Source organism: Canis lupus, chromosome 3 (assembly GCF_003254725.2).
Source record: "Canis lupus dingo isolate Sandy chromosome 3, ASM325472v2, whole genome shotgun sequence".
NCBI classification, from domain to species: domain Eukaryota; kingdom Metazoa; phylum Chordata; class Mammalia; order Carnivora; family Canidae; genus Canis; species Canis lupus.
Genome location: NC_064245.1, coordinates 13006723 through 13025489, shown reverse-complemented (window position 1 = coordinate 13025489; position 18767 = coordinate 13006723). Strand labels below are relative to the sequence as shown.

At 39.5% G+C, this 18767-nt stretch overlaps 2 long non-coding RNA genes across 5 annotated transcripts; one reads left to right on the top strand and one right to left on the bottom strand.

The window, feature by feature from the left end:
- Positions 1-705: 705 nt before the first annotated feature.
- LOC112654055 (uncharacterized) lies at positions 706-10361 on the bottom strand. The gene is made up of 4 exons (XR_003132690.3): positions 10076-10361; positions 7860-7945; positions 3338-3415; positions 706-1040 (listed from the first exon to the last, which is right to left on the bottom strand). It is a non-coding gene; the product is annotated as an uncharacterized LOC112654055 (long non-coding RNA).
- LOC112654054 (uncharacterized) lies at positions 2477-18404 on the top strand. 4 transcript variants are annotated; one of them, XR_003132687.3, is made up of 4 exons: positions 2477-2913; positions 8776-8881; positions 14219-14379; positions 14485-18404. It is a non-coding gene; the product is annotated as an uncharacterized LOC112654054 (long non-coding RNA). The 4 variants fall into 4 exon arrangements; XR_003132686.3 differs by having other exon boundaries at positions 2478-2805; XR_003132688.3 differs by having other exon boundaries at positions 2479-2805; positions 14276-14379.
- Positions 18405-18767: the final 363 nt, after the last annotated feature.

The window sequence follows — 18767 nt, the reverse complement described above, 5'->3', positions numbered from 1 at the left end:
ATCCATGCCTAGAGCATCTCCTAAATGTGTTCAATCAGCAGTTCACAGTCTTTCTCTGGTACTTGATCGAGAGACTCCACAAATATCAGCTTGTGCTCTCTGGGACCTGTTACCCTGGAGCACAAGCTACATTGCTTTCCTGCTTCTCGTACCAGGGTCCTGGCATGTGGGTGCTGGAGGGGGAAGGCCACATTTGTTGGTGGTGGGTTCTTTCACCTATTCCAGCATTTCACTTGGACGCTTTCCATCCTGCCAAGGAGTAGTTCACCCTTCTTTAAATTCTGCATTGGATGACACAAGAGTCCATAATGCCCACTCCTCCACCTTCTGTAGGAAATCTGTAGAATCATACCAATAAGCCTTCACATTAAAGCATAGTTCCAGATTTCTATTAAGACATTATCCATTCTCTTGTCTTGTAGCCTCACATAGCAATTTGCAGTGCTTGATCACACCTGCCCTTCGACGTCCCTCTTCATAAGAGGACATGCCAAGTACACCGACAGCTCAAGCTGGGTCTACACATAATTTGTCTGTGGTAGTATAGTGGTCCTGGCTTATTCCATCTAGACGTCTAGTTTCCTGTATTGTAGTGGAACAGTGCCACCCCCACCCATATTTGTAAGGTATAATCCATCACAAGAATGAACCCAAATTTATTTGTAGGTGATTACAAACATACAAAGCATTCAGAGGATGGTTCAAACATTCATTTATTGTTGCTATGGAGGTTGCCCCTCAGACTGTACAGAATTGACCAGGAATTTACAGTGGAAAGTTCTTTTTCCTTTTGTGCTCTCTGTCCTATCCTCAGAATATCTTTGCTGCCCCAGTGATCAAGGCAGCAAGATCTGCCCGTGTTTCTAGCCCAAGAAAACAAAGCCAGAGGCTTAAATTCTTCAGTGTACAGCACCTAGAGAAGGCAAACAAAACTCCTTTGCTTATATTGGTCACTTCCAAAGCATAACTTCAGTGTCTCCATGTTGTCGAAGACATCCCCTCCCCTTCAAGGGCAAGAATGGGTGACAGCAGACATCATCCTGGTATAGAAGAGAATAAGCAATGGATTGATTTTATAATAATGAAGAAAATCCAATAAAGTTAATTTTTAAAAATTTTTTAAGGAAAATATAATTGGAATAAGCCAAGATGAGAAATTCCAAAGCATTTCTAAGAAATATCCTTATAATTAAGGGGTCTTTTTTCCTTTAATCATTCTTTCTCTAATTATTGTTTTATAAATAATATCCTTCAAGATGAACAGATAGACAGACAGATAAACCTGCGGTATTTGGGCAAGCCTATCAGTAATGAGAGTGTGCTAGTGAAAAATGCTTCACATAAGAGTCATCAAGTTGCAAAAGGATTATCTATGAACCAGGAAGCCTCTCCTGACATGGTGAATCTACATTTTAGGGGGAAAAACAGTCTTGTACGTTTTCTTTCTACAAAAGCAATTATATTTCTTCACATATAAATTGTTGCAAGGAACATGCAAATGCTGTGAACTGAAATGGAAACACCGATATATTACTTCTGTTCCAAACATCTCTGCCTAGCTCCCCAATCTCCCACATTCCTGAATACCATGATGAAACCTTTCGGTTGTGTGAAAATAAAAAATGAGATTTGTTCTGAATAATTTGTTATAGTTTTGGCATGTTGTTTGTTCTCTTGCTGTGAAGCAAAGACCTATGTTGGCCTGGCATCTTTTATTGTCCATTCTCCCTTCTCAGGCAGAATGGGGAAAGTGCAGACGTCTGCGTACCAGCAAATTTGTTACTGGTGGTTAGAAACGTTTTGCTGTAGCAGGATAGTGGGCCCTTAGCAGCAAAGTTGCTTTGAAAAATAAATGTAATTCACTTTTGCCTGCTTTCCAGAACAGAATTTCTTATTTGGTAAAAATGTCAGGGAAAAAACGCAAGTAAGAAGAATGCGTATGATTTAACTCACTTGACCAGTTTATCTCATCTACGCATGTTCAACTTTAAAAGAAATAACACTTTCACTTCCGATATGCATTTATAATTGGGAAATAGAGCATGATATACCATCCTCATGGTGCACTTGGATGCTTCTGGGGCAAACAGCCAGCTCTGCTGTGTAGAATCATAAACCATTCAGGCTGGAAGTAACCACAGCAATGATTCTCCCCAGTTCCTCAATAACATGAAGAAAATTAGGACACCCAGGACTGTCCTAACTTTAGCACTAAAAGCCCCACATGCCAGGAAACCCCTCAGTCCCGAGATGATTGATCATCCTGATATTAGGTCTAGATTTCAGATCCTCGGATTACTGACTCAATGATATTTGTATCACACATCTTTGTTTTTACAGAGATTCTAGTTCTACCTTTAAAGACAGCTTGTAAATAAGTTTAAGTGCTAATTATGCATTCCTCCTCTATTTAAGGAGTGAAATAAAAATTTTGGTTTTGGTTTCCCCATACAGTTTTTAGAGACATGCCCTAAATATGTTTCCCTTCGTTCTCTCTTCTGTCTCTCTTTTTATTCCTGGAAAGATGTAGATTTGTGTTGTTATGCATGGCTTAGGCTGATAAATCAAATCAGTAGACATTTCAAATAAACAAACAAAATGAATTTGAGAGGTTATAAGTGTTTGCAAGTGTCACCGTGGAGACCAGAGAATGGATTGTCACCATGGAGACTTGCATAAACACTGCCTGTAATGATTTCTATGTGGAATCAGATATAGAAGAGATTTGGGAAGGAGGATATATAAATGGAGCTGGCAATAAGTATGGCTGGAGTGAGTTGTGCGGGAAGACTGGGGGATGCTAAAGTAAGTTGACAGTTTGAAATGTTTCTCAACTCACCATTGCTCCATCAGCGAACAAGAAAAAACCTTCAGGGAAAAATCCCCACATCCTATAATATTACAGGATTGGAGGTGATTTCCATGCACTTTTTCACTCTTTTGCTGTCATTATAATGAGTTCTATACAGTTGTCATGTGATCATAATTACAGCTGGTCTTTGTTATGTCTTGCCACATTGGTGGGACTGTGATAAACTTTTTATGGTTATTATCACATCGAATCTGAACATTTATAAGGAACAGAGAGAAGGTCCTACAGCTAAGAAATAGGGCAGACAGGATTCGTATGAGGCAGTCTGGTGGAAGAGCCCATGTTCTTAATACTGATCTTCTCTGATGAGAGAAGAAATGTCCTTGTCTTTGAGGCACTTTAAATCTAAATAAGGAAATAAACATAGTAATAAAGAATAACACCAGGGCAACAATATGTATTTCCAGTACTCATACACATTTGGTAATTATTTAATTACAGGGTCATGTCCAGCATGAACCTTACCACTTTTTCTCTCTTTTCTCTGGAGTTATTATATCACTGGGGCTCTCAGTTGCAGAGAACAGAATCCACATTAGCTAGCTAAAAGAAAAAGGATATATTTATTAAAGACACTTTATTTACTCGTGGGATATCTGGGAGTGTCCGAGAGTCATGCTTAAAAACTACAGAGCACAAATTATACTATCTTCCTATTTCGGGGTTACTAGGTTTTTGGTTTTTGGTTTGCTTTTTATTATTTTTTAAGTTTTTAGATTCCAGTCAGTTAACAAATAGTGTAGTATTAGTTTCAGGTGTACAATATAGTGACTCAACACTTCCATACATCACCTGGTGCTCATCACTAGTGCACTCCTTAATCTCCATCACCAGTTCATCCATCCCCCCACCTCCCCTCTGGTATCCATCAGTTTGTTCTCTATAGTTAAGAGTCTTTTTCTTTTTTTTCTTTTTTTTAATTTATTTATGATAGTCACAGAGAGAGAGAGAGGGGCAGAGACATAGGCAGAGGGAGAAGCAGGCTCCATGCACTGGGAGCCCAATGTGGGATTCGATCCTGGGTCTCCAGAATCGCGCCCTGGGCCAAAGGCAGGCGCCAAACCGCTGCGCCACCCAGGGATCCCAAGAGTCTGTTTCTTGCTTGTCATTTTATCTTCTTTTTTCCCTTTGCTCATTTGTTTTGTTTCTTAAATTCCACATGTGAATGAAGCCATACAGTATTTGTCTTTCTCTGACTGATTTATTTTGCTTGGTATACTACTCTCTAGCTCCACCCATGTCACCGCAAATGGCAAGATTTCATTCTTTTTTATGGCCAAATAATATTCTGATATATATATATATATATATATATATATATATATCTTATATGCTTATATCTGATAAGCATATCTGATTATCAGAATAATATTCTGATATATATATATATATCTTATATGCTTATATCTGATATATCTATCTATTGATATATTCATCAGTCCATGGACACTTGGGCTATTTCCATAATTTAGCTCTTGTAGATAATGCTGCTATAAACATAGGAGTGAATACGTTCCTTTGAATTGGTATTTTTGTTTTCTTTAAGCAAATACCCTGTAGTCAATTGCTAGATTATATAGTAGTTCTATTTTTAACTTTTTAAGGAAATTTCATACTTTTTCCAGAGCGGCTGCATCAATTTGCATTCCTACCAACAGTGCAAGAGGGTTCCCCTTTCTCCACATCCTCACCAACTCCTATTGTTTCCTGTGTTGTTGGTTTTATCCATTCTGACAGGTGTGAGGAAATCTCTCATTGTAGTTTTGATTTATATTTCCCTGATGATAAGTGATCCTGAACACCTTCTCATGTGTCTGTTGACAATCTGATGTCTTTGGAAAAATGTCTATTCATGTCTTCTGCCCATTTTTTAATTGGATTATTTGGGATTGGGGTGTTGAGTTTTATAATCTTTTTATATATTTTGGTACCAACCTTTTATCAGATTATCATTTGCAAATATCTTCTCCTATTCTATAGGTTACCTTTCGGTTTTGTTGTTTCCTTTGTTGTGCACAGAGTTACGAGGCATTTAAATCAAATTTATCTTATAATGTCCATTAAGCTTTCAGGGAAATTAACTCAAAGGCTGGACTCTGTTGGAGTAACGCTGGCTTCTCTCTATTATCTCTAATTCTTTACAGAACACCTGTGGACAGCATCCCATGGCCAAGGTGTTCTCGTTGTTACAAAGCTTTGGATCAGGGATTCCTAGGATCCTAGGAAGCTTTGTGTTGGGCCAATCAGCCATCTCTGAGAAAGAGGGATTTTTAAGGCTTGCCCAACATCAAGGTTCAACAGAATTTATTGTAATATAAAGGGATATGGGGCAGTCTGGGTGGCTCAGTGGTTTAGTGCCATCTTCAGCCCAGGGCATGATCCTGGAGACCTGGGATCGAGTCCCACATCAGGACTGCATGGAGCCTGCTTCTCCCTCTGCCTGTGTCTCTGCCTCTCTCTCTCTTTCTCTGTGTCTCTCATGAACAAATAAATAAAATCTTTTTAAAAAATAAATAAAAGGATAGCTGTGTCAATAATCTTGGATAAAATCCTTTGATTCAAATCTTGTGGAAGATTCCTTTACAAATTGTTGATATGCACCATGAGAATTAACCTTTACTTTGCACTGATAGTTACTCAGCAGACAGCAAAGTATACAAGACTTTCTTTTTCTGAGGAGAAATCGAAGGACAATATAAAGCCCAATGAATTTGGACTAAGAACAAAATTGTTTAGAATATTAAATTTTAAAATATTGGGGGGGGGGTGGCTGGAAGACTCAGTCTGTTATGTGTCTGACTCTTAGGTTTGGCTCAGTCATGATCTCAGGTTCCTGAGATTGAGTCCAGGGTTGCCCTCAGTGGAGACTCTGTTCCTCACCCTCTCCCTTTCCTGATCTCTCTGCCCCTCCCCAACACATGTTCACTGTCTCTCTCTAGAATAAATGAATAACTCTTTAAAAAAAACAAAGAAGTAGGTAATTTGTTTTTAACCCTTTGGATGTTATCAGTCATATAAAGAAACAGTTTCCCTTTTCTCACTGATCATAAGTATATAGCCAAATTTGTGACTTATCTGTTTAGCAAGCACATAGGATCTCATGGCATGATTCTTTCTTTCTTCTTTCTTTTTATTTTTTTAGTTTAAATTCAATTTGCCTACATATAGTGTAACACCCAGTGCTCATCCCATCAAGTGCCCTCCTTACTGCCCATCACCCAGTTACCCCAACCCTCTACCCACCTCTCCTTCTGCAATCCTTTTTTTTTTTTTCCAGAGTTAGGAGTCTCTCATGCTTTGGCTTCCTCTCTAATTTTTTCCACTCAGTTCCCCTCCTTTCCCTTATAATCCCTTCCACTATTTATTATATTCCACATATGAGTGAAACCACATAATGATTGGTCTTCTCCTCCAACTGACTTATTTCACTCAGCATAATATGCTCCAGTTCCATCCACATCAATGCATGATTCTTTTTTTTTCAAAGCATGATTCTTAATACACCACACACCAAGCTTCATCTTACTTTTTAATTGTTATTTTCTCTTTCTCTCTTTTCAAAACTATTTGTATATTATCTCACCATGTTATATACATCCTTTTGCACTTAAATCCATTTTTGTCTTTTTTTAAAGATTTTATTTATTTATTCATGAGATACACACACACACACAGAGGGAGGGGGAGAGAGGGAGAGAGAGAGACAGAGAGAGAGAGACAGAGACACAGGCAGAGGGAGAAGTAGACTCCATGCAGGAGGCCTGACGTGGGACTCAATCCTGGGTCTCCAGGACCAGACCCTGGGCTGAAGGCAGTGCTAAACCGCTGAGCCACCTGGGCTCCCCCCTAAATCCATTTTTGGAAAGAAAAAAAAAAGACAAAACCACTGGTCACTCCTGTAGTGTACCCCACTCATTCTTATATGACTCCAGGAACCCGTCCTGTTGCCCTTCCTTGAATGAAGTCTCTGTCCTCCACACTCCTAAATCTCATCCTCACTTTGACCCAAGTTTTCGACTGGCTGTGATTTTTTTCCTCCATGTCATCCACCTGCTTTCATCTTTCAGAGATTTCTCATGATTTCTAGTCCCCAAGAATAGCCCATTCTGTTTCCCATCACTGATTTGGGTTTATTTCGCTTTCTGTTTTCTTCTACTATTTCTGGAGGTGATGCAGGGAGGCTGGAGCCTGTGCTCAGTGTGCCATCTTCCCACGGAGTCCCCTTTCCCTTTTTTATCCCAGATCTGCATTTCCAATAGTCCTCTGAACATGCACACTCAGACGTGCTGCAGGAGGCTTAACGCACAACGTCCGAAATAAACACTTCACCTCAGCCAACTTCTGTGTGTGTGCACATGCACACGTGGACTGTGGCACACACACGTGCCAGTGTGTGTTTCCTGTATAACCAAGAAAGAAAATGTATCCCATCCTTGCTCCCCTCCCTCTCTCATCCTTACCGCCCAATAAATGTCCAAGCCTCTAGTTATACTACCTCAGTACTCAAATCCATCCGTTCCTTGCCATCTTTTTATTGCCATAGCTAACAATCTGGTTTTATTCCTTCAGCCCAATCTCCAAATTCTATCCAAAATGAGATATCTAGGGGATCCCCGGGTGGCTCAGTGGTTTAGCGCCTGCCTTCGGCCCAGGGCATGATCCTGGAGTCCTGGGATCGAGTCCCACATCGGGCTCCCTGCATGGGGCCTGCTTCTCCCTATGCCTGTGTCTCTGCCTCTCTGTGTGTCTCTCATGAATAAATAAATAAAATCTTTTTTTTTTAAATGAGATATCTAAAAAGCCTTCTGGCTGCCAGTACCCTATAAGGTAAATCTCAACCCTCTCCACAGTATCACATGGCATCTCACTTACCTCAGTACTCACTACTCAGTACTCAAAGTTTATATTCAGCTGTACGTCCTCTGTTCTTTCATGTCTCCGAGTTCTTGTGTATATTGTTCATTCTACCTAGAATACTCTTCCTTACCTCAGCCCGTCCTTCCTTCTTGCCTTCTTTCATTCTTCATCAAATATCTGTGATGCACATCCTATGTGTGGGCACTATTCCAGACACTGAACAAAAGAGTTGTTGCCCTTATTTTTAAAATGTATTTAATTTAACAAACATTTCTATAACACTTGCTGTGTGCCAGGAACCCTTCCAAAAGTCCATGAGATTCCATTCTAGCTGGAGACACACATTAATCAAATCAGGTCTTCAAGATTCAACTTAGGTCCTCTTGGACACTTTTCTGAATCTCCCAAGCTGAGCTAAGCCCAGCATGTCCTGCATGGACAATTACCCAAGCATGTTTATGTGGTTGTCTCTGCCATAGAACTGTAGGTTCCCTCAGCAGACTATTCCTTTTATCCCATGAACAGTGTTGGGGGCCTAATAAAAACTCAGTAAGTATTGATGAAACAACCGCCAAACCAAATTTGATCATGTCATTCTACTGTTTAAAACCCTTTAACGAGTCATCACAGAAACTAAACATTTGAGTCCAAATTGCTTAGCTTGGCATGCAGTGCTTTGCAAGCTGGCCCCAACCTATCCTGGCCTCACCTTCCCCAGTACCAAGTCATGCTCCTTTCGCCCTAGCCACACTAAACTATTTCTCATGCTCCGGAAATAATATTGTCTATAACCTCTCAAGGCCTAATATTAGATGCTCTACCTGACTTTTCAACCTTTAATAAAGTTTCATTTGTTGTGAAAGACCAACTCAAAGACCACATATCCACATGTGTCACATATTCATCCATGTGACTTTTCACTCCTATAGCCATATAGTCACATAGCTTTATTTATCACATTATAATGATCTACTTATGTGTGTCTGTTTCCCCTCCATGACAAAAATTATGTTTTATTAATCTTTGAATTCTCTATAATTTCATAGGAGACCTATCATGTCCTAAAACATAAAAGATGATCAGATAATGTTTGATTGAAGGAATTCATGGATAGGGTTGTACAAGCTTCACTGCACTGTGGAGGACAGCCAGGTAAGGACCAAACCTTGGCGTATACAATGTTTCTACAGAAGGTAGAGTTCAAAGTATTATCTCAAACCAAATTAGAGACCTTCATATTCAAATGCTTTATTGGCTAATCACCTATTCTCCATTTTTCTTAATTTTCAGATGTAAAAGATTATTTGTCCTTGAACTGTTTTGTCCTATTTTAGAAGAATAATATGTCAGTACTGTCACCTACCTACTACTTCGTACACATTCCATACATAAGACAATATTATTTCTTGGAGGCAAATCTCTCTCCTCCAATTTAAAATACCTTTAGGTGGTTGTTAGGAAGGGCCATTTTATCCTGTCTCAGGCCTATATATTGGTAAACAGGATGTTGTGCATCAAAAAACAGCAATAGACAGTTGTAAGAAGCCTTTTAAAAAAAAATGTAACCTATGTTTTCCCCAGGCCAGAAGAGCCTCAGGCTAAACTGGGGTCATATTAATAGTGATAAAGATTGTTGAGCAGCCCGGGTGGCTCAGCGGTTTAGCGTCTGCCTTCAGCCCAGGGTGTGATCCTAGAGACCCGGGATCGAGTCCCACGTCAGGCTCTCTGCATGGAGCCTGCTTCTCCCTCTCCCTGTGTCTCTGCCTCTCTCTCTCTCTCTGTCTCTCATGAATAAATAAAATATTTTTTTTAAAAAAGATTGTTGTTCTACCCTGACCCTCACTTAATATTATAGGACCTCAAACTTTTTGCAAAACTTTCCCTTCTGTCCTTAGATATTTTGAGGGACCCTAAGAAATATTTCAAATGTTTCAAAACACTGAATCCTCTCAGCATCCATGTGTAAGGAGCTGCGGCTGATGATGCCAGGCTCTTCCTATCCACATTGCTAATCAACAGGCAGCTCGGACACCTTCCATGGTTCCCAATGCCACAGGCCAACCTCTAACTCTTGGCACTACTTCCTGCTGCCTTTCAAGCCATCCTCCTTTTGTGAGAGTTATCAGTGCCATGTGACAATGCCTTGTCTTATGTACGGTGCTACAGTTAAGTGTCTGCCTTTGGCCCAAGTCATGATACCAGGGTACCCAGATAGAGTCTCATATGGGGCTACCTGCTCAATGGGGAGCCTGCTTCTCCCTCTCCCCCTCCCCCTGCTCATGCTCGCTCTCAAATAAATAAAATCTTTTTTAAAAAAGAAAATATCAGAGAAAACTCAAAACTTACATGTTTTTTCTTATATTGTGAAGTTGCTCTGTTTTCCTCCAGTATTATGAAATTGCTAATGGCATAGAATTCTTCTGAAAGGATAAAACTTGGTATTACTTCATTTACCTTGAGGAGCATTGGTTGGGATAGCTCAAAATAATAGTTATGTTTTAAGACAGGAGATAATGTCATTGTAGGGTGGAGGAAGCCTGCAGGTAGACAGTCAAGGGCTGGTGGTGAAGCTCTGTGAAGTCACCAGGGTCCATTTTTCTGCTCCCCCCTCCTCAATACACATAGCACACCACAGGACCCCAGACTGCTGCAGCATCCTCAGTCACTGTAACTGCACTCCAGCCGGCAGGAAAGGGTAAGAACAAAGAAGGATGTGCCCTTTCTCCTTGAGGACACTTTACACACGTAGAATTTACATATGACATTTCCACTTAACCCTCTATGAGCCAGAACTCAGCCACAATGCCACATTTAGCTGCAAAAGAAGCTGGGAAATGTGGTCTCTATTACAAGTATCTAGATCTTCAGCTAAATCAGCAGTACTGCTACCAAAGAAGAAGTCAAGAATATGTATTTTGAAATAGCTGGAAGTCTCTAACAAAGATACAGGTTTCTTTTGTCTCCTCTATTTATGGACTTAAATCTGGTATGTGGAAGAGGAACAAATCATTGAATTGCTTATGCCATCCACACCAATGTATGGCAGGACCACCTATTGATAATGAAATCATGTTTAGTTCTCACTGCTCTTAATACATTTTCCTTTCCCATCCTGAAAAGTTAGCTCAGCCTTTTGTATCTATGACTAACAGACTCTTGTGCTACAGAGCCAAGAGCAGAAGTAGCAGGTAAACTCAGCTTCAATTTTTGTTTTCAACATGTAAACTCATGGAAACAATGACAGCAAAGCATCTGAAAAAGGAAGGCAGTTTCAAGGTTTAGGGAAAGCAAAACAGGATCAATTTGAGAAGGAGACATCAAAATATCCTTGGGGCCGAAGGGGTCAGGGCTTTAGCCATTCAACAGGAAGTGGGGACCAGGGCCATGCTCATTCATAGCTCTCTGGGATACACAACCTACATGGGAAGGACAATGCGTTGCGGCTCAGGCAGCCAGATGTGGGTCGTGAAGTATCTCCCAAGCTTGGAAATGTTTCCTATGCCCAAGCTGCCCATTTCACAGAGAACATGACCAAGGTGAAGCCAGTAGTAGGATATCCTTCCCCTATATTCTGAATTTACAAGTCAACTGATACTATAATTTAACCTTAGAAAGGTAGAGGCAGCTCCCCAAAATGAGATCAAGGATGAATTTCCCACCACCACAGGCAGTTATAAGCTTGGGGAGATTCTTCTTAGTTTCCAACATAGTGTTTTTTTACACCCATGTATTACTAATATTTACTCCTGCTACAAAGAACAGAGCAGAAAATAGAACTCGGCCTTCCTGGGCATTAACCTTGCGGTATTCTTATGTAGCTTAGCTGTCTCTGAGGACGAAGGTTAGAAGCAGGTTGGAACTATATTGATCACTGAAGGGTGATTCATCCTGACTCCTCATCTGGCTTCCTTGGCTCATTATTTGCTCTGTGTTCCCACATTGATTTAATCCTCCATAGTCACTTTGTAGGCTATAAACTCCATTGGGGGCAGGTATTCATTCATTTTATTCTATGATGGACCATATGTATGTCACATGGCCCACACAGCCTGTCATTTTATCCACTTTTTATCAGATCAACATTCCTGAAATAAATGAGCCAAGATTTTTTCATTTGAGCTGGATCACTCAGAAATCAGACCCACAGAGGAAGTCTTCCCCTTGACAAAGTTGTAGGTGGTGGTGGGGTTATTTTCTACTTATACTTACCATTGTTCTTTCCCCAAATCTGGGGCTGGTTACAGATTTATATGCCAGAACCAAGTCTCCAAGAGAGACTCAAGGGATTATAACCAGCCATGTTGATGATTTAGTAGATAACGTTCTTTTTTCTGAACTTCAAATGAAACCAGCAGGTTATGAGGAACCATCCTTCAGCTGAGTCATAAAGACAAGCTCCTGCCCTCTTGCAGTTAAAAATTCATGAAGCATTTCAAAAGGCTGTTGAGAATCAGGCTTGGTTACATTCTTTCCCTTCCCTTACTTGTTATTTACATGATTAAATGCCTCTGGCAGCCTTTACTTTTTGGATGAATTATAACCTGATGTCTCTGATTAATCAAGAATAAATGTTGGGCCTGGTTACCACTTGGTTAAGCTTAAGAAAAATATAAGCATCACAGAGAACCAAGCGACCAAACAAAATATAAATGTCAGTTGGTTTTACTGTGCTTTGCTACAAAGGTTGGCAAGCTTTGAAAATTTGCATGCCAAGGTTGTCTCCCAGAGGTAGATAAACATAACTGCTAACACGAGGCTGTAACATTTGTCAGCTACTGTTTTTACTTCCCTGTGGTAGTTTTCTCAACCAGAGGGAACTTTGGTTCCAGGGGAAAGGGTGAGAGATCCCCCTGATAGTGAAAACTGTCTGTATCTCATAACTGGCTTGCAAGCCATATGTTGCTGGTGTCAGCATTAGTACCTTATAGCTGGGTTTCAAGTCGTAAGTTTTGCAACTGCACTATTCTCCAAAATGGCATTGCTTTTGCTACTACAAATTGAAAGAAATCCATCAAAATACTTCTCTGTCCTATGTTACTGAAAGTATAGGAACCTCATTTTTTCAGATCTGTTGATATCCCATAACTTTCTGCCTTATTGCAGTAAAAAATTCATGAACCGTTTTCAAAAGGCTCCTGAGACAGCTTATTAGACCCAAGTTTCTCAGCTCCTTGGCCCTGATTCAGAGGGTCTGACCTGTGGGGAATCCTGCAGATTTCATAACCTTGTCCCTGCTCCCTCTGCTCATGGAAAAGTTCAGTAAATCCCTTTGGTCTGTTTTGTGCTCAGTGCTGACTCCTCCTTCCACAGCAGGCTCATAGTGGTAAAAGGCAAATGTCGGAACCTTTTAGAAAACCTAGAGTTGCCATCCATAACGATAATAGTAGTAGTAATAGCAATAGTGATGATGATGATGATGATGATGATGATGATGCTACCTCCCTTCTGAAACCTTTCTCAAGAAAGCAAGGAAGCTTCTTTTCCGGAAGTCCCTGGTGATCATCTCAAGTCTCAATGGACTGAATTAGATCACAAATCTATCTTAGAACCAGAAACCAGGTTTAGGTGGTAGGACAATGCTGGTTAGATTAGACCTGAGCCAGGAGCCCCACACCTAGAGCCAGAGGGATGTTGAGTCAGACTCATGTAGAACATCACCCAAACTACACAGGTCTTGCAAGGGTGGGTATGCAAACCCAAACAAGCTGGGATAGTTGCTAAGAGAAAAGGGATGAACAATATAAGTTAGCTGCAATGGCCACAGCAACTAACAATAGTCGTATGCTGAGCTCTCATTTCCTATTGTTACAATTCTAAGAACGTTTTCAATGAATCCTCACAAAAAAAAAAAAAAAAAACATAGAGAGAAGTTCCAATTTTATGCACATTTTCAGATGAGAAATTGGAGACTCACAGAGGCTAAGTGACTTGTTAAAGTCACACAGCCAGGAAGTGGCAGAGATGGTGTTCAAATCTAGGTGGTCAGACTTCAAAGTTGAAACTGATTCATTCTCTTCTTTAGGAAGTGTTTCTAAGCTTAGCCAGAGCACACTGAGGGACACAGGTGTCATCCTGGGCTTCAGAGACCAATGAAGCTATCGAGTCATAGCCAGTTAATTAGCACAGCTTCCTCCCCACTTGTGGTTCTGTGCTAGTCACCTCTCCTGGCAACCGTTGACCCCCCCCCCTCTGCTGGGCCCTCCTACTTCCCTTTGCACCTCCCATGAGATCAGAGGAATCACTACACCAGACATGTACTTGACTTCAAAAATTGGGTAAAATGACTATTTTTAAGAATTCTTCCATTAAAACGAATAACTATAGCATTTTAAGATGGTCTTTTCCTGTGATCACTAATAGCATATGGAAGGCTAAGCCCAAGTGAATCTTTCTAGTACCGGGGGATAATAGAAGGCGCTTGTGGTGAGGACTAGACTGGGCAAAATGTCCCATCCGTGGTCATCAATAATCTCTTGTTCTTTCTGTCAGTTCTCAGGGCTTAGTTCTCTGCGTAACCAGTTTTGTGTTTCTGTTTCTTCCCCGAAGAAGTGGGTGTTGGGAATCAAGCCAAGAAGCTGTAGCAGGACAATTGATATACACATGATGACTATGGCTCTTCCTGACAGTAAGATCCTCTAGATCTGTCTAAGGTATTTCATGACATTTTATTTGGCAGGTTGAAAGGAGTGAAATATAGAAAGCTGTCTGGGTTTAGCAGGGAAAGTCTTACCTCTTTATTATTCCTGTGTTCCCAGGTGGTGTCATGATCCAGAATTCATTTTGAACTGAACATTCATGGCCTATATTGAAAAAGCTACATTAATTTCATAAAGTTGGGTCAAGTAAGGATAAAAGGAGAAGATTGAAAGAAAATAAAATTTATTTGGAGTAATAAGCCTACAGATGATTAAGAGTTCTTCAGGAAATGATATATGCCGATTGAAAGGCACTCATATTGTTTTCTGGACTAAACCAGGTTCATAAGTATTACAGTCATATATTTTAATTGAACATTTTTAGGCTTCCATTAAGTTTGAGAAATTAAATAAGCAGTGAGGAGTTGCTACAGTATTTTTGAGATCCTTTAAGGTAATCTTCAGATAATTATAAAAAAGGAAGTTTTTTGAGATTTTAGTACTCGCTTTAAACTGTATCTATCCATTCTGCACTATATTTATTAAGTTCCTCCTATGCGTCAAGCACTAATGCTGGAAAAGCAGTGATAAATATACAACACAGTTCCTACCACTGTGGGCCTTGCCACCTAATAAGAAAGGCTAAAAAAAAAAAAAAAACCCATAATAATGTCAAATTTGAAAAGTTCCATGAGGATTGCTAATAGCATACTTAGAATAACAATGTGGGAAGGAAGGAGCAACTTTATGCAGCGTAATTACAGAAGGCTCCTCTCAGGAGACATAGGAAGTAAGGTCTAAGAATGAGAAGAAAGTAGCCGTGCAGATAGAGAGGAGAACAGTTCTCTAGAAACAGGACTTGAAAAAGTCCTGCAGATGGAAAAAGCCCTCCACCAAGATAAGGAAGCCTGACCAGGGGAAAGAAGTTGTATGGGAGGGATACTGGAGACCAACACTTGAAGTATCTGTGAAATATTAGTTCCAGCAGGAAATTGAATAGAGCCTGGAGTCTTAGAAGCAAGGTCAAGGAGGGAAATACAAATTAGGGAACGATCTGCATGTAGACACACATTTTTGAATGATACAGTGATTAAGATTGCTTAGAAAGAGAGGCTAAAGTAAAGAGAAACTCTACTGTTGTATTATCAATACAGAAAAGGAACCAGCAAAAAAGAGTCAGCCCAGCTGAGGAGGGGAACTGAAAGAGCAAATATCATAGAAGCCAAAAGAAAGGAGGGAGTTACTGGGTAAGGAGGGTGGAATGATGAGCACTTACTCTTCTCCCTTTCTAGGCCAAGACCCTAGGAAATGATAACATCTAAACTTTTTGAAAGCCATATACCTACAACAACAAAGAAACCAGAAAGAACTATCACTGACTTGATTTCAATGATTTCTTGAAAATGGAAGGCAGATGGAGGAGTGACTGAGTGTGACAGAGGAAGCCATAGCTCAGAGAACATTTAGGGAAAAAGGATTAAGGAGAGATCCAATCTGCCGTGCAGATCCTGGAGCTGTCCAGGACTTGGCGGGTATGGCATAGAATTGAAGTGAGACTAGGGGCTGGGCACAGAGTAATTGAAAGGAAGGATACATAGCTTTTGCTACCCCACAATACTGGCTCCTGCACTCTGAATCTCTGAATAGAGATCACTCTGAATAGAAATCAAAGGCCTACATTCTCCAGCTTCTAGGAATTACCTACAAAAATACCATCTACTTTCCTGATAAGCACCTTAATCTTAATCTAAATCTGAACATGCAAGCTGATAAGGCCTGCCCATGTATCTAGAAAATTTTATTGTATCACAATTAGACTTCATTTTTTTTTTAAGAAAGTCTCTAACATGAAAAAAAAAAAGAGATTTAGATGAATTAAAAGGTAAAAATGACACTGGAGGAAGTGAAAATTTAATATATGGGATAGAAAAAAAGGCTCAAAAAGCTTTCTATCATATCAGAGAGATTTGAGAAAACATTATATCCTAACACAAGAAAAGGTTGCTATGGAAAAAGGAACAATCGAAACATAGGAAGGATCTCTTGAATAAGGAAATAAGACTACCAAATTAAAAAGATTGAATAGAAGGATTACAAACCAAGATGGGAAAAATAGGAATTAGGAAAAAAAAGTTTAAAGAGATGGGAAATTTACAAATAAAATTTAAAAATGTGAAAAATAAAACTAAATCTATCAAGGTGTTTCAACAACTGGCTAATGGAAGTCCCAGAAAACAAATGATAGAGAATAAATTATCAAAGAACTACTGCAAGGATATTTCAAAGAAACCAAAGGATACAGCTAGATTTAAAGAGCCTACTGAGGGCTTAGTACCATGAGTGGCGGGGCGGAGGGAGGCGGGGAGAAGACCCAGGGGTAGTCACAGCTTGTTGAAACTTAGAAACACCAACAATACAACCATGATCTTAAATGCTCTCACAATAGGGGTGTGGGGGAAAGAATTTATTAAAAAGAAAAACAATAAAAAATAAATTTATTATTAAAAAAGAAAAACAAAACAAAACAAAAACAACAACAACCAAGAATCACCTTAGACTTTGCAGTAGCAACACTAATTACTAGAAGACAATGGGGCAATATGAAGTTTTGAGGGGAAATTATTTTTAAACTATAACTCCATATCTAGGGCAGCCCGGGTGGCTCAGTGGTTTAGTTCCTGCCTTCAGTCCAGGGTGTGATCCTGGAGACCCGGGATCGAGTCCCACGTCGGGCTCCCTGCAGGGAACCTGCTTCTCCCTCTGCCTATGTCTCTGCCTCTCTCTCTCTGTCTGTCTCTCTGTCTCTCATGAATAAATAAATAAAATCTTCAAAAAAAACCCTCCATATCTAGCAAAACCATCATATGTGAAGATAGAATTAAGATACTTTATCTATGCAAAGACTTAGAAAAAAATTTACCTTTTATAAAACTGTCATCGTTTTGTAATAAAACAAGGGGGTAAAGCAGCACCAAAAGATAGCATAGGATCCAGAAAAAAGGAGCTCTAACCCCCAGCTGTGTAAAGACGTCTCACGATTTTTGCTCAGAGAGAATTAAGTCCAAGAGTCTTCAGAGGAAAGCCTCTAGGACCACACTAGATTAATGATTCTCAAATTGGGCTCTACACATCCCACAGAAACCTTTTCAGGGAGTCTGTGAAATTACAGCTATTTTCATAATAATCCTAAGATATAATATGCCTTTCTCATGTCTTTGACGTTGGCACTGATCATGCATAAGCAGTGGTGGTTAAAATTGCTGATGCTTTAGCGACGAATCAACACAGTGGTACCAAGCAGTACTTGGTACCTGCTAGGCACTAAATTCTTCTCTGCTCTAAATTTTGGCTTAAAAAAAAAAAGAAGAAAGCCACTTTTTATTTAAGAATATCACTGATGAAGCCACAGAAATTATTCATTTTATTCATCTTGACCCTTGAGTACATGTCTTTTTTCTAATATTCTGTGCTTGAGAACAAGGGTGTATAATCCTCTGATGTTTTTGGTATTAAGCACCTGTGCTTCTGTTCCAGTTGTGAGCTGAATTAGATGCTTTTGCCATGAAACACCATTTTTACTTGCTTGAACAACTGATGGGCAAACTATGGTTATTCGAACTTGGAGTTTGGGCAGACATTTCCTAAAATAAATGAAATGAACCTGTCACTTCAAAGAAAACAACACAGTTCGTATTGCGGCTGACTCAATACAAACTTTCAAGGAGAAATGAGATTTTGGTAAACTTGTATCCCCTACTATGAACCTGACAGATTCATAGTATTTAAAGACTTTCCTAATGAGATCAGTGGTGATGCTAACAAATGTTATTTTCTGATATTGTAACATCAAATGTGTCAACGTTTGGAAGATCTTCATAATTCATTGAATCAACATTTTCTAAATAAATAATGCATGATATTACAACATCATACATGAGCAAAAAAGCTCTTCAAAGTATAGCTGTATCAATAGATAATAAAGTAAATGAGTACAAAAACTGCAGTGATACGATGTCAAATCCATGTTACAATTAATTTTTAAGAAATGCCATTTGTCCATTTTCGGTAAAGTCGAAAAGAAAATATTCACAATGGGAATTAGTTCTTCCAGTGAACAGATGTTTACAAAGTCATGGTAATATAAGCAGTTTATTGATTTGCAATTTTTAGAATCAACTTAATGGCTTAATTATTGTTATAGAACAAATGGTAAATAGTATCAACTTTGTCAATTCAACAGAGCAAGTACAGAAAGCAGAAAGTGAGAGGTAGAAGTGGGAAGAAGAGATAAAGAGATAAAAATAGGGTAGGAATACTAATTTTCTTGCCTCACAGGATGTCAAAAGATATTACCTATAGTTGATGGAAGAAGAGTTTGAAAGTGTTGGATTTTACTAACCCAT